The sequence below is a fragment of the Tursiops truncatus genome, chromosome 8 (assembly GCF_011762595.2).
Source record: "Tursiops truncatus isolate mTurTru1 chromosome 8, mTurTru1.mat.Y, whole genome shotgun sequence".
NCBI lineage: Eukaryota > Metazoa > Chordata > Mammalia > Artiodactyla > Delphinidae > Tursiops > Tursiops truncatus.
In genome coordinates this window covers 101,193,416-101,208,322 of record NC_047041.1, presented here as the reverse complement: position 1 = coordinate 101,208,322, position 14,907 = coordinate 101,193,416, and the positions used below count along the sequence as shown (strand labels likewise).

Genomic DNA, 14,907 nt, shown 5'->3' with positions numbered 1-14,907 from the left:
TTCAACCTCTGGTAGGGGAACTAACGCAGTCAAATTTAAAAAAGAAAAAAAAAATGTTCCTCTGTAACTTTTTTTTGAGTTTCAAAGGAAAAGCAGCGGGACTTCCGAGGCGGCTGCCTATGTCCCCATCTCTCAGTGCTTCCTTCCCAAGCAAATCGAAACAAGAATGGGAAATAAAACTCTGCCATAGCCTCAGCATAACTTGAAAGCAGAGAATGTCCGAACTTCAACATAACTGTAAATAAAAAGAAAGCCCCCCACAGGGCTGTGCGGACCTCTTGCGCTCCAGCCCCACACAGCCCTACCACCAGGCTCTGTACCAAGATAAACGGGGAAGAGACAGAAGAGGGGAGTTGGCAATAGGGCCCAAGGTCGATCTAGAACCTCCATCAGGAAGACGATGTCATCTGCAGTCTGTAAATAACAAACAGGAAAATGTCCTGGGGGATCAGCGTGCAGACTACAGGGAAGGGACTAAAAGATATGTGGGATTTGAAGCGTCAGTCTTTAAAATACATAGGTTCTGGGAAAGGAAAAAGAAAAACACCAAATGGTCGAAGAGTCTTTGGGCAATTGAGTGATGAAGGGGGAAAAAGCAAAAGGGAAAAATTTAGGGTCTTGCAAGACAAAAGAGAAACAAACAAAGAAACTGGAGGACACAAACCCCTTTCCCCAACCAGACAAACAAATTAAAATGCACCGAAGTAGGGCTTCCCTGGTGGTTCAGTGGTTGAGAGTCCTCCTGACGATGCAGGGGACACGGGTTCGTGCCCCGGTCCGGGAAGATCCCACATGCCGCGAAGCGGCTAGGCACGTGAGCCATGGCCGCTGAGCCTGCACGTCCAGAGCCTGTGCTCCGCAACGGGAGAGGCCACAACAGTGAGAGGCCCGCGTACCAAAAAAAAAAAAAAAAAAAAAAATGCACTGAAGTGTCTGGACTTTGCTATATTGACATAAGAGTGTGCTATAGAGCTAGGAATCTTGTAAAACACCCCAATATCACAAAAAATGAACAAGAAAAGGAGTAACAGATCCATCTGGAACCATTATTAAAAACCAAAAAATAGTCAGAAAATAAAATCCAATACACATTAACTGAGGAAATTTCCCCCTGAAAAAAAACGACCATAAATCCAAAGAAACAAAATATCACAAAAAATTAATCATATATTAGGTCACAAAGAAATCATCAGTAAGTTGAATAAAATGGAAATATTATAAACAATAGTCTCTGAGCAGAATGTAATAAAATGAGAAATCATTAACAAAGACAAAAACAAATTAATTAGGTGAAAAACTGGAATATAAAATTCCAAAAAATAATGATAATGAAAATACTACATATCAAATTCTATGAGATACATTTTTTAAAATAAAGTTATTTATTCATTTATTGCTGGCTGTGTTGGGTCTTCATTGCTGCACATGGGCTTTCTCTAGTTGTGGCAAGCAGGGGCTACTTTTCATTGCGATGCAGAGGCTTCTCATTGCGGTGGCTTCTCTTGTTGCGGAGCATGGGCTCTAGGCACATGGCCTTCAGTAGTTGTGGCACGTGGACTCAGTAGTTGTGGCTCAGGGGCTCTAGAGCACAGGCTCAGTAGTTGTGGCACCCGGGCTTAGTTGCTCCGTGGCATGTGGGATCTTCCCAGACCAGGGCTCGAACTGGTGTCCCCTGCATTGGCAGGCGGATTCTTAACCACTGAGCAACCAGGGAAGCCCTATGAGATACATTTAAAGCAATGATTAGAATAACATTCATAGGATTAAACACGTATATCATTAAAAGTAAAAGAATGAAAAGAAATGAGTTTAATTCCCAGCTCTAAGAAAACTAGAAAAAGAACATCAAAGTAAACCAAAGAAAGCACAAAGAGGGAAAGAATAAAGATAAAAGCAAAGATTAATGCAGTAGAGAACAGAAATTAGGCCTGAATATTTGGAAAAATTAACAAATAGACAAACAACTAGCTAATTTTTCAAGAAAACGGGGGAAAGCACACATATAGCAAATAAATGACAAGAGGAAAATAACCATGGGAACAAGAAAATTTTTAAAAAATTTAAAATGAATTGGGATGATTGGGAGATTGGGATTGACATGTATACACTAATATGTATAACATAGATAGGTAATAAAAACCTGTGGTATCAAAAATAAAGAAAATTCAAAAATAAATAAATAAATAAATTCACCTTAAGCAAATACCACAGTAGTAATTGTTGCAGGCGTGAATCATTGATGGATGCTAAAGTTAGTAAACAAAAGTATGATGAGAAACAAGGTATTTGCATACACTCAAAGTATCTCCCCCCGTGATGTTTACTCATCACAAATGGAAAAAGAGAAACCTGGCAGACACCACCCTAACCAAGTGATCAATGTTAACATGACCAGTAATAAAACAAACCTACATCATATACCGTCCAATATGATTCACTGAGAAGCACACATCACTTCCGTTTTATTCTTTCTTTTTTAAATTTTATTTATTTTTGGCTGCGTTGGGTCTTTGCTGCTGCTGCAGGCTTTCTCTTGCTGCAGCGAGCAGGAGCTACTCTTCATTGTGGTGCGCAGGCTTCTCATTGCGGTGGCTTCTCTTGTTGCAGAGCACAGGCTCTAGGCGTGCAGGCTTCATTAGTTGTGGCACGCAGGCTCAGTAGTCGCGGTGCGCGGGCTCAGTAGTTGCGGCAGGCAGGCTCTAGGGTGCGTGGGCTTCAGTGGTTGTGGCGCACGGGCTTAATGGCATGTGGGGTCTTCCTGGACCAGGGCTCGAACCCGTGTCCCCTGCATTGGCAGGCGGATTCTTAACCACTGCGCCACCAGAGTAGTCCCCACTTCTGTTTTATTCTTCTCCCAAATGAATAACCTCAAAGTAATCATTACAAAACTTCTGATAAATCCAAACTGAGAGATACTCTACAAAATAACTGGCCAATACTTTCCACAAGTGTCAAGTTCATAGAAGAAAAAGAAATCTGAGATGTTTCCCCAGATTGGAGAAGACCAAGGAGACAGGACAGCTGTGGTAGCCAGCCTCCCAGGTGGCCTCTGAGTGAGCCTGGTATTCATGGAATAGGGTTGACCCGTTTACCAATAGGACGTTGTGGAAATGACACCCTGTGATTTCTGAAGCTAGATCATAAAAGACTTTGCAACTTCAACCTTACTTTCTCTGGGAGAAGGCAGCTGCCTTGTCATGAGGCCACTCAAGCATCACTATGGAGAGACCCACGTGGTGAGGTACCAAGGCCTCCTGCTCTTCTGTGAATAAGCCATCTTGACAGCAGATCCCCCAGTCTGGTTAAGACGTCAGATGACCTCGGTCCTGGCTGACATCATGAGTACAATGTCATCAGAGACCCTGAGCAAGAACTACCCAGCTAAGCAGCTCCCAAATTCCTGATCCACAGAAACTAGGAGATAATAAATGTTTGTTGTTTTAAGCTGCTAAGTTTTAGGATGTTTATTACACAACAATGAATTACTGATTACATGCAATTTGGAATCCTGATTGGATCCTGGTCCCAGGCATCAGTGGGACCACTGGCACAATTAAAATGAGATATATCGATTAGCTAATACCAGTATATCGCTGTTAATTTCCTAGCTTCAACAACTGTCATATGCTTGTGTAAGATGTTCCCATCAAAAGAAGTTTGGTGAAGGGTATACAGGAATTCTGCACTGTTTTTGCAATTTTATGTAACTCTAAAGTTATTTCAAAATAAGTATCTTTTTAAAAAGAGCAGAAAAATATACCTAATTAAAAATAGAAGGAATAAAGTAATAAAGAGCAGAAATTAATAGAAAACATATACTAATGGAAAGAACCAGAAAAGTCAAAATTTGGTTCTTTGATGACACCAATAAAATTGACAAACTTCTGACAAGATGCATTCAGAGTAATTTTTAAAAGAGAAGGCACAACAAAAAATGAAAATAAAAAAATTAATAAAAGAGAAGGCACAAATTAACTAACAGGAATAAAAAGGGAGATACGTTCGACAATAAAAATATGAAGATATTATGAACAACTTTATGCCAACTTTTATACTTTATACAATTTAACTATTTATATTTATATAAAGATAGACAAGTCTCTGTAGAAAAATAAAACTCAGCAAAACTAAAACAAGTAGAAATATACATCCTGATTAGTCCTATAATATTAAACAAATTGAATCAGTAGATAAAATCTTACCTCAAACATATAGAATGGATACACAACAAGGTCCTGCTGTACAGTACATAGGACTATATTCAAGATCCTATGATAAACCATAATGGAAAAGCATATTTTGAAAAAAGAATGTATATATATGTATAATTGAATCACTTTGCTGTAGAGTAGTAACTAACACAACATTGTAAATCAACTACACTTCAATAAAATAATTTTTTTTAATCTTATCACAAAGAAAACCCCAGGCCTATATGGCTCCAACAGTAAGATTAACCGAACATTCAAAGAACAAATAATTCTATCTTGTACAAATCCTGCCAGGGTATATAAAGAGAGGGACCTTCCCTCTCACATGTCATAAAGGTAGCATACTTGATACCAAAAGCTAAAACAGAAAGAAATACTGCAGGCTCATAGACACGGATGTACAATACCCTAAGCAAATGATTAAACTGAACCTGGTAATATAGAGACAAGATAACACACAGTGCCCAAGTTGGATTTACTCCAATACTGCAAGGTTAGAGACAAGGAAATTAATGTAATTTACCCCCTTCATAGATTAGAGGAGAAAAATTGCACCATCTCAATGAATGCCGAGGCACATCTTGCCTTGCCCAGTGATACAGATCCCATGGGGCCGTAGGCGACAAGTGGTTAAAGCAATGGGAGGGGCAGTGGCTGGGCGGAAAGTCTGAGCCAGTTGCTGAGGTGGATCAAGTTATTGGCAGCTTTACCTGGAGTGTAGTCAATTTTGCACTGAAGGGACTTCCCTGGTGGCGCAGTGGTTAAGAATCCGCCTACTGGGCTTCCCTGGTGGCGCAGTGGTTGAGAGTCTGCCTGCCGATGCAGGGGACACGGGTTCGTGCCCCGGTCCGGGAAGATCCCACACGCCACGCAGTGGCTAGGCCCGTGAGCCATGGCCGCTGAGCCTGCGCGTCCGGAGCCTGTGCTCCGCAACGGGAGAGGCCACAACAGTGAGAGGCCCACGTACCACAAAAAAAAAAAAAAAGAAGAAAAAAGAATCTGCCTGTCAATGCAGGGGACACTGGTTCGAGCCCTGGTCCTGGAAGATCCCACATGCTGTGGAGCAACTAAGCCCATGCACCACAACTACTGAGCCTGTGCTCTAGAGCCCGTGAGCCACAACTACTGAGCCCGTGAGCCTAGAGCCTGTGCTCTGCAACAAGAGCAGCCACTGCAATGAGAAGCCTGCCCACCACAAGAAAGAGTAGCCCCCACTCTTTGCAACTAGAGAGCCCGTGTGCAGCAATGAAGAGCCAACGCAGCCAAAAATAAAGAAATAAATGTATATTAAAAAAATTTTGCACTGAAAAAGAAAATCCTTTCAATAATTAACTGGAACATTTTTGTAAGCATATTTATAATAAAATAACCACTTGGGTTTATGAGAAAAATAAAAGCAAGGTAATGAGTTTAAAAATAATTAATATTTAAAAATAATAGGGAACTTCCCTGGCGGTCCAGTGGTTAAGACTCCCCGCTTCCCCTGCAGGGGGTGTGGGTTCCATCCCTGGTTGCGAACTAAGATCTCATATGCTGAGTGGCTCGGCCAAAAATTTAAAAAATAAAATTAAAAAAAGGATACATCTGAAGGAATACACTATATAAAGGTATTTTAAAAAATAATAAAATTAGGGGTGTGGTATCTTGTGGTGGGAGACGGAGACGTGATGGGAGACGGCGATGTTGCTAATAGTCTGTTTCTCAAGTTGGGTGTTTATTATTTCACTCTATTGCTTATGTATATTTGACATCGATTATTTTGTACGTATCAAATATTGCATTATTTTACAAAGTGAACTCAACATGCTGCCTTGTAAACCTGCTGTCTCTGGGATTCCCCCGTCCTTGAGAATAATTCTACCTTCCACATAGAAGACAGGGCCCGCTGGGGCCCTTTCCCTCCCCTCGGCCAGCCTGCTCCCCCCGCGACACACACACACACACACACACACACACACACACACACACACACACACACTTAGCCAAATGCTGCCTCCTGGCCCTTCATACCTTCAGCATCTCCGTCCACCCTGCCCAGCCCGGAGCGGGCTGTCTTTATCTCTCCCTGAGCGGCTGCAGCAGCTTCCTGACCACTCTTCCAGCTCCAGCTCATGCTCCCCTCCCTCCTCCAGGCCGGCGCTCCTGCGGAAACCCGCAGTTTCTTTCCACTGACCCTGGATAAAGTCCTAAGAGGCTGTTTACAAGACCCTGCGCCATCTGGCTCCACCCACCTCCTCAGACTCATTTTCAGCCATTCTCAGCCTCTCTCCCCAAGCTCCAGGGATTCTCTTTACTTCCTAAAATACACCCAGACTTTCAGGCCAGAGGTCTTCCCACGGACCTTTATTCCTTTCTCCCTTCCTACCTTCTAATCATCTTTTGGTTCCATCTTAAAAGTCAGTTCCTCATCCCATTTTTCATTACTTTTTATTATTCATGACCAGGTATGGCCTTTGAAAACCTCCCTCTCTTACGATCTGCCTCACTGTCATTTGACTTCCAGCCAAATGCAGAAGATTTCCAGGTAACTCCAAGGGTCCCTAGGGAATGGTAGGGCCACCAGATACAAGGAGCCTGGGTTCTTGAATGACCAGGGAGAAGCCCACCCTCCAATCGCTCCTCACTCTATCCAAGACACCTGGGGTATTAGTTAACTATTTGTGTAAAAATTACCCCAGAACTTTGGGGTTTAAATTTTTTCAAAAAGCATTTCATCTCGCTGTTCTGTGGGTCAGGAATTCAGGAGCAACTTAGCTGGGAAGTTCTGACTCACAGTCTCTCATGAGATTTGTAGTGAAGTTGGCCAGAGCTGCAGTCGTCTGAAGGCCTGGCTGGGGCTGAAGGATCCCCTTCCCAGGGTGTCACTGCCATGGTTGTTGGCTGTTGGCCTCAGTTCCTCAGCATGTGGACCTGTCCATAGGGCTGCTTGAGTGTCTTCATGCCATGGCGGCTGGCTTCCTCCAGAGCGACTGACCCAAGACAGAGCAAGCAGGAAGCCAAAGTGCCTTTCGTGACCAGGCCTCCAAAGTCTCACACCATCACTTTTGTTCTATTCGTTAGGAGCAAATCACTGAGTCCAGCTTATACTCAAGGGGAGGGGAATTAGGGTCCACCTCTTGAAAAGAGAGGTATCATGAATGTATGGACATATCCTAAAACTACCACGCCTAGGAGACTCCAACTCTGGCTGAACCCTTCCATCCACCTACTTAGTACCTGCAACAGAGGAGAAAACAAATCAGATAACCAGAGGGTTGCTTCACTTTGAACTCAGGGCTCTAAGGTCATAAAATTCTTTGGACACTCATGCTTCCTGGCACTCCTAATGCAGCTCGATACAAAGTTCCTACTCCCTCTTTCTGAGATAACTAATCACAACTTCTCACTCCTCACCTCCAACACTCTTTCTCTTTTCCTGCCCCTGAATCTACCTGAATCCACATCTGTACACACCTCCTGCTCAGATAGAACTGTCTCTCCTCCTTTCAAACACTCAGGGTCCTCCTCATCTGCCCCACCTCCCCTACCCTCTTGATTTCCCAAAGTCTTCACTTCCCTGTGTGTTTCCTTGTGTATTTGTTGTCTTTTATTGACTGTACACTCCGTGAGGGCAGGGATTTTTATCTATTTTGTCCACAAATGCATTCTCTACACTTAGAACAAGGCCTGGCTGATGGCGGGGACTCACTATGTACTTGTTGGATGAATAAACAACTGAATCCATGGGAAGAGGGAAACTCCATCTATTCTAAGGGGAAGGAGACAGCAGCAAGCGAGAAGTAGGAGGAAAGGTGTGTGCCCCAGATTTCTTACCCTGGGCAAGAAGGCTCAGGAGGGCAGAAGGTGTCTTTTTACTCACACCTGAGTTCCCAGCACCCAGCCCCGTGTCTGACACATAACAGGTTCCATTAAAAGTGTGTTGATTGGCTGGGTGCCAGCTGACTACCCAAGCCACACCTTTCTTTGTCTGAACTAGACTTGGGTGATAGGTGCTGTCCCCTGTAATGTATGTCCCTTTCCCTGAAGCCCATGGTGGCCCGAGTTGCGTCCTGACATGGCCTCACACCTGGCTGCCTGCGCCCTTCAGCAGGCAGAGACTTGGGCTTCTGACCCGGCTCTGCCCTCCGAGGACGGCCAAGCTGTCTAGCCTTGTGGTGGCTGTTCCGCGGCTTTGCCCAGAGACTGTTGGGAATGACTCAGCCCCCTGACACTGCTTGAATTGGGGGGTGGAACTCCTCACATGCACTGGGGGAGTGGGGACCAGGCAGTGGGACCTGGCAGCTGACTAGGAGGGCTGTGGTGTGTGAGGCAACCAGACAGTCCCAGCTCAGCCACTCTCCAGGGTGACTGAGCCTAAGTCCCTCAGCCTCTCTGAGCCTCCGCTTTCTCATGAATGAAACAACACGTTGTCACGGGGATTGAGAAAATGGACATGTTACAAAGTACACAGGGTGAGGGGGGGCTGTGGGATCACACTGCCTGCTTTAAATCCTGACTTTGCCTTTTCCTATTAGCTGTGCAAACCTTGGGCAAGTCACTTAACTTTTCTGTGCCTCAGTTTCCTCATCTATGAAACAGGCATGAGGGACTTCCTTGGTGGTCCAGAGGTTAAGACTCTGTGCTCCCAATGCAGGGGGCCTGGGTTCCATCCCTGGTCAGGGAACTAGATCCCACATGCCGCAACTAAAGATCCCGCCTGTTGCAACGAAGATCCCATGTGCCGCAACTAAGACCCAGCACGGCCAAATAAATAAATAAATATCAAAAAAATATATCTACTCCCTTAGCAACTTTAAAAAGTATATTTATTGGTCTAGTCATGTTTTCTATTTCGTGTTGGGTCAGTTTTACACATCTTTTGTTTTCTAGGAAATTGTTACTTTCACCTAAATTTTCAAATTTGTTGCCATAAAATTGCACCTACTACACCCTTATTATTATTTTTTTTTGTTAGAGGATGAATATTCTTTTTTTCTTTGGTTGCCGCCGGGTCTTAGTTGCAGCAGGCGGGCTCCTTAGTTGTGGCATGTGAACTCTTGGTTGTAGCATGCATGTGGGATCTAGTTCCCTGACCAGGGATTGAACCCGCGTGCCCTGCATTGGAAGGTGGATTCTTAACCACTACACCACCAGGGAAGTCTCCACACTTATTATTTTTAAATCTCCATTGTGTCTGTGGTTATCTCCCTTTTTCATTCATTATATTGTTTATTTTTACCTTCACTTTATGTTCTTGATCAGTCTTGCCAGAATTTTGCCTATTAGCTTATTCAAAGAGCCAGGTTTGAACTTCATTAATCTTCTCTATTTTATTGGCATCATAGAAGTGTTAAGTGTTCTGATCCACAGACACAGTATACCTCTCCATTTACTTAGATATTTAATTTCTCTTGGCAATGTTTTATACTTTTCACTGTATAAGTCTTGCATATTTTTACATTAATTTTATCATTAAGCATTTCATATTTTAATGCTCTGTAAGTAGTATTTTAAAATTTTTAATTTCTGATTGTTTACTGTATTTAGAAATGCAGTTTCTTTTGTATATTGACTTTCTATCCTACAACCTTGCTGAACTCACTTGTTAGTTCTAGTAACTTTTTTGTGGCTTCCTTAGGATTATATGTATAGACAATTATGTTGTCTGTGAACCAAGACAGTTTTATTTCTTCTTTTAAAATCTGTATGCTTTTTTTTTTCTTGCTTTATTGCCCTGGCAAGGACCTCCAGTATAATGTTGAGTGGAAGTGGGAAAAGCAGACACCCTTGCCTTGCTCCTCATCTTAGAATTTGTCTAATTTATTGGCATAAAATTGTTCATGATATTCCCTTATTACCCTTTTAATATCTGTAGAATCTATAGCGATGTCACCTCTCTCAATCCTGATATTGGTAATTTGTATCTTTTTCTTTTTTTCCTGATTAATCTGGTTAGGAAGTCTGTCAATTTTATTGATCTTTTCAAGGAACCATCTTTTGGTTTCTTTGATTTTCTCTATTTTTTTTGTTTCTGTTTTCTATTTCATTGATTTCCTTTTTGGAGTTAATTACTTCCTTTATTTTGCTTATTTGGGAGTTGATTTTTCTCTTCTCTTTCTAGTTTCTTAAGGTGGAAGCTGAGGTCATAAGCAGTCCTTTCTTCTTTTCTAACATAAGAATTTAGTACTATAAATTTCCCCAAAATTCTTTAGTGGAATCCCACAAATCCTATGATGTGTGTTTTCATTTTCACTAAGTTAAAAAGACTTTCTAGTTTCCCTTTTGATTTATTATTTAATCCATTACTTCCTTAGAAGTGTTTTGTTTCCGAAAATTTTGGGATTTTCCAAGCATCTTTCTCTTATTGATTTCTAAGTTAATTCCATTGCTGTCATAGAAATACTTTATGTGGATTGAATTCTTTTAAATTTATTGAGTCTTGTTTAATGTCCCCAAATATGTGTGTCATGGTAAATGTTTTATGTACATTTAATAAAAACATGTATTCTGCTCTTGTTGGGTGAAGTGTTCTGTAAATGTTAATCAGGTCAAGTGGTTGATAGTATTGCTTAAGTCTACTCTATCCTTGCTGGTTCTCTGCCTACTTGTTGTTCTATCAATTAATGAAAGAAGATTATTAAAATCTTTGACTATTATTATGGATTTGCCTATGTCTCCCTGCAGTTCAATCAGTTGTTACTTGTAATTTGAAGCTCTGTTATTAGGTGCACAAATGTTTAGGATTGTTATATATCTTCTTGATTGACTGACCCCTGTATCATAATAAAATGACCTTCTTTAACACTGGTGACATTCTTTGCTTGGAAATCTACTTCTTCTGTTCAGTGTGAGGAAAAAAGGCTCAGGCCTCCATCCTCAAGCTCAGGGCCTCTGCAAGTGAGATTTAAGTTCATTGCCAAAGTCAGCACAGGTTGCCAAGCCCCATGATGGGGAAACACAAAGCATTGTGGGAACACATGGAAGGGGGCCCCATCCAGACTGAGGAGTTAAGCAATGTTTACTGTGTTGATAATTGAAGAGAAAGACAGTCTTTGGAGAAGGAAAGGCCTATACAAAAGGTGAGAGTCGGACTTCCCGGGTGGTGCAGTGGATAAAGAATTTGCCTGCCAGGGCTTCCCTGGTGGCGCACTGGTTGAGAATCCACCTGCCAATGCAGGGGACACGGGTTCGAGCCCTGGTCTGGGAAGATCCCACATGCCGTGGAGCAACTAAGCCCGTGAGCCAAAACTACTGAGCCTGTGCTCTAGAGCCTGTGAGCCACAACTACTGAGCCTGCATGCCGCAACTACTGAAGCCCACGTGCCTAGAACCCATGCTCAACAAGAGAAGCCACCACAATGAGAAGCCCATGCACCGCAACAACGAAGAGTAGCCCCCACTCACCGCAACTAGAGAAAGCCTGTGCGCAGCAACGAAGACCCAACGCAGCCAAAATAAATAAATTAAGTAAATAAATTTATAAAAAATAAAGAATCCTCCTGCCAGTGCAGGGCACACACATTCTATCCCAGGTCCGGGAAGATCCCACATGCCACAGAGCAACTAAGACCGCGTGCCACAACTACTGAGCCTGCATGCCACAACTACTGAAGCCCATGCGCCTAGAGCCCGTGCTCCTCAACAAGAGAAGCCACTGCAAGGAGAAGCCTGCGCACTGCAACAAAGAGTAGCCCCCACTCGACACAACTAGAGAAAGCCCACGTGCAGCAACGAAGACCCAACGCAGCCCCCCAAAAGTAATTAATTAATTTTAAAAAAAAGTTGAGGGTCCCATTTGGGTCATGGTATGTATGGTGCATCGGGAGCCCCCAGAAATGGGGCATAGGCCTGAAGGGCAGTGTTTGGGAAAGGGAGGCAAGATATGTACTGAGGTGTCAGAGGATCTTTTTTGCCACTGCTTGGACAGTTAATAGGGAGGAGAGTGTAGGAAAGGAGATCAGTTAGGTGACTGTTGCATTTGCCCAAGCATGAGATAATGCTGGTCTGAACTAGGACTAGGAGATGAAGATGGAAGAGAAAGAATAAATTCTAGAGACACTCAGGAGGTAGACTCAATAGAACTTCATATTGATAAATGGAATATTGATAACTGGAATATTTCGTGCCATATCAGTAAACAAAGGATGTCACAGCCATCAACAATTGCAGCCCTCCAACATGAGCCAGTGAGCCCTGAGGAAGCTCAGGATGTGAAAACACAGGATACTAGCCCCAGCTAGCTGAGGTGCATATCAAAGGAATGATTTCACTGAACCCAGACTCTTGCATCTTCCCATACATAGAAAAGCACTAAATTCCTTAACTTGATATATCTGGTTTTCTTTAATTAACAATAATCTTTTGATGTTCAGACTACCTGCCCTTTGTTGCAAAACTTCTATATAACCGGGCTCCCCCTCTTTGCCTCCTCGGAGCAGCTTCTCAGAGCTATCTGAAATGCTGTCTCTTGGGGTACAGTCCTTACTTTGACCCAAATAAAACTTAACTTGCAACTCTCACGTTGTGCATCTTTTTTAAGCCAGTATCTTGCCTGATGTACGGCAAGAGCCTCCTAATTGATCTCCTTGCTCCAAACGCTTGTCCTCCACCCCACAACATCCCACAGCACAGGAGCTGGAGTGATCCTTTTAGACCTAAGTAGGACATGTTACACCTCTACTCAACACCCTCCAATGGCTCATAATGTCACTCAGAGTAAAAGTCAAAGTCCCTATAATGGCCAACACCTTCTGGCCCTGCCCCCCTCTCCTACTGCTCACCCTTTTGCTATTTCTACTCCAGCCACATTCACCTCCTCCAACAAACCAGGACTGGTCCACCCTTACCTAGCTGCAACTCTACCCAGACGTCCACTCAGCTCCTTCAACTCTTTGCTCAAATGTCATCTTCTCGCTGACACTGCAACCTGCTTCGAGCACCCCTCCACACTCCTGGTCCCCTTTGTTCTGCTCTACTTTTCCCCTACAGCACTTCTTACCTTCCAACATATTAGATAAAGCACTTACATTATGTATGTGGTTTATGGTCCACCACATCTACTAGGGTGAAACTACACAAAGGCAAAGATCTTTGCTTTGTTCACTGACATCCTAAGTTACTAGAACAGGCAGCATGGGATACGTATTTGCAGACAACTGAATAAATAACTTAATTCCCAGTTTGGATGTGGGGGGCAGATCGAGAGGGAGATGGTGAGTGTGATGCCCACGTTTCTGGAGCTGGGGTTGCGGTGGAGGACTAGGGACACTGAATTTTTTTTAAAGCAGGAGAGAGCCCAGCTGAAGACCTCATATGGGAGTCATCAGCAACAGGGCAGGGGTATTGAAACCACAGGAGCAGAGAGGATCATGCAGGGAAAGCAGACAGAAGTGGCCAATGTGGACAGCATTTAAATAAAAGGAAGGGGACAGAGACATAGCTGGGGGGAAAAGCAGAGGCATGTGGGGTCACAGAAGCTCAGGGAGGAGACTTTTAAGGAGAGAGAGGTTGAGTCAGGCAAGAACTGAAAGCTGGCTGCTGGACGCAGTCATTAGAAAGTCATAGACAGCCTTATGGGGGAGCCAACTCAGTGACAGGTTACAAGCTAAACTGGTCAGGCCAATTCAGGTCAACAGGTGGTGGTAAAGGTAACTGAGGTTAACGGTACACGAATATAGGGTCAGAGAGATCTGGTGCCAATCCCAGGACTTGTTAAATTTCTGAACCTCAATTGGTCCCGCGTAAAATGAGGATAGCACCACCCAGCTTATTAACTTTAGTGACTGATGATTAAATTAGATGATGGAGGAAAACGCAAGGCACAAAGTGGGTGCATTAGCTCCATTCTGTCAACGAGCCGACTGGGTTGGCTGCGAAGCAGACATAGACAGACATAGACAGCCAAAGACCAGGGGGAGCTGCGCCTACGGCCCAGGAATGAATGATATAAGGACAGCAAAGCTGTAGGCTTGGGGAGGGGTGCGGGCATGCGACGTTGAAATCCATCCCTTTGCACAGAACACTCCCATCCCAAGATTAGCCGGAATGAAAGGTCTGCCTTCTCCTCAGTCCCAGGCACAGCTCCCCCTCAGAGTGCAACAAACGTCCCCTGGGGCAGACTCGGAACACCCGCCCACGGATTGCGCCTTTTCTACTCTCGGCCCACCCGGGTTGGACCCAGCCCTAGGCAACGCTACCTTCCGCCCCTAGCAACCGCTCACCTGCTTTTCTCTTTCGATAGGCCAGCGATTTTCCTTTCTTTTTCTTACTGGTCCGCGTAACTCTATTTCGAGCAATCAGTAGCAGCCACGGGGACCCAACTCACTCCCACACAACTTGGGGGTGATCTAGGAGGAGACATATGTTTCTTTCCTGAATCCAGTTCTCTTAGAAAGCATCTGATTTGTCAAACTGTTGTGAATCCCCCTGGAATGAGTCTCTAAGACACTTTATTTCTCTTAGGCCTGTAATGTCTGTTCCTTGCATACTCACCCCTCCAAATGGTACGGACCGCACAAGGCCCCCCCCCCCCCCAATCCAGCCGCTTTCAGAGTCCTCCGCTAGGTTGAGTCCACTCAGAGGTGGAGACGATACCATCTGTGACTAATAAATAGGGAGTCTGTAATCCTCTCCGGATTGCCTATTCCGCTTAGACCACCTCTCCCATCTGTCGCTAGAACCGTGAGCACGAACCCCAGTTGGGTGGTGGGACTACTGT

At 43.9% G+C, this 14,907-nt stretch overlaps 1 long non-coding RNA gene across 1 annotated transcript; it reads right to left on the bottom strand.

The window, feature by feature from the left end:
- Positions 1-1,149: 1,149 nt before the first annotated feature.
- On the bottom strand, positions 1,150-14,704 carry LOC109552062 (uncharacterized). The gene is made up of 4 exons (XR_012333590.1): positions 14,411-14,704; positions 6,222-7,427; positions 2,194-2,246; positions 1,150-1,718 (listed from the first exon to the last, which is right to left on the bottom strand). It is a non-coding gene; the product is annotated as an uncharacterized lncRNA (long non-coding RNA).
- Positions 14,705-14,907: the final 203 nt, after the last annotated feature.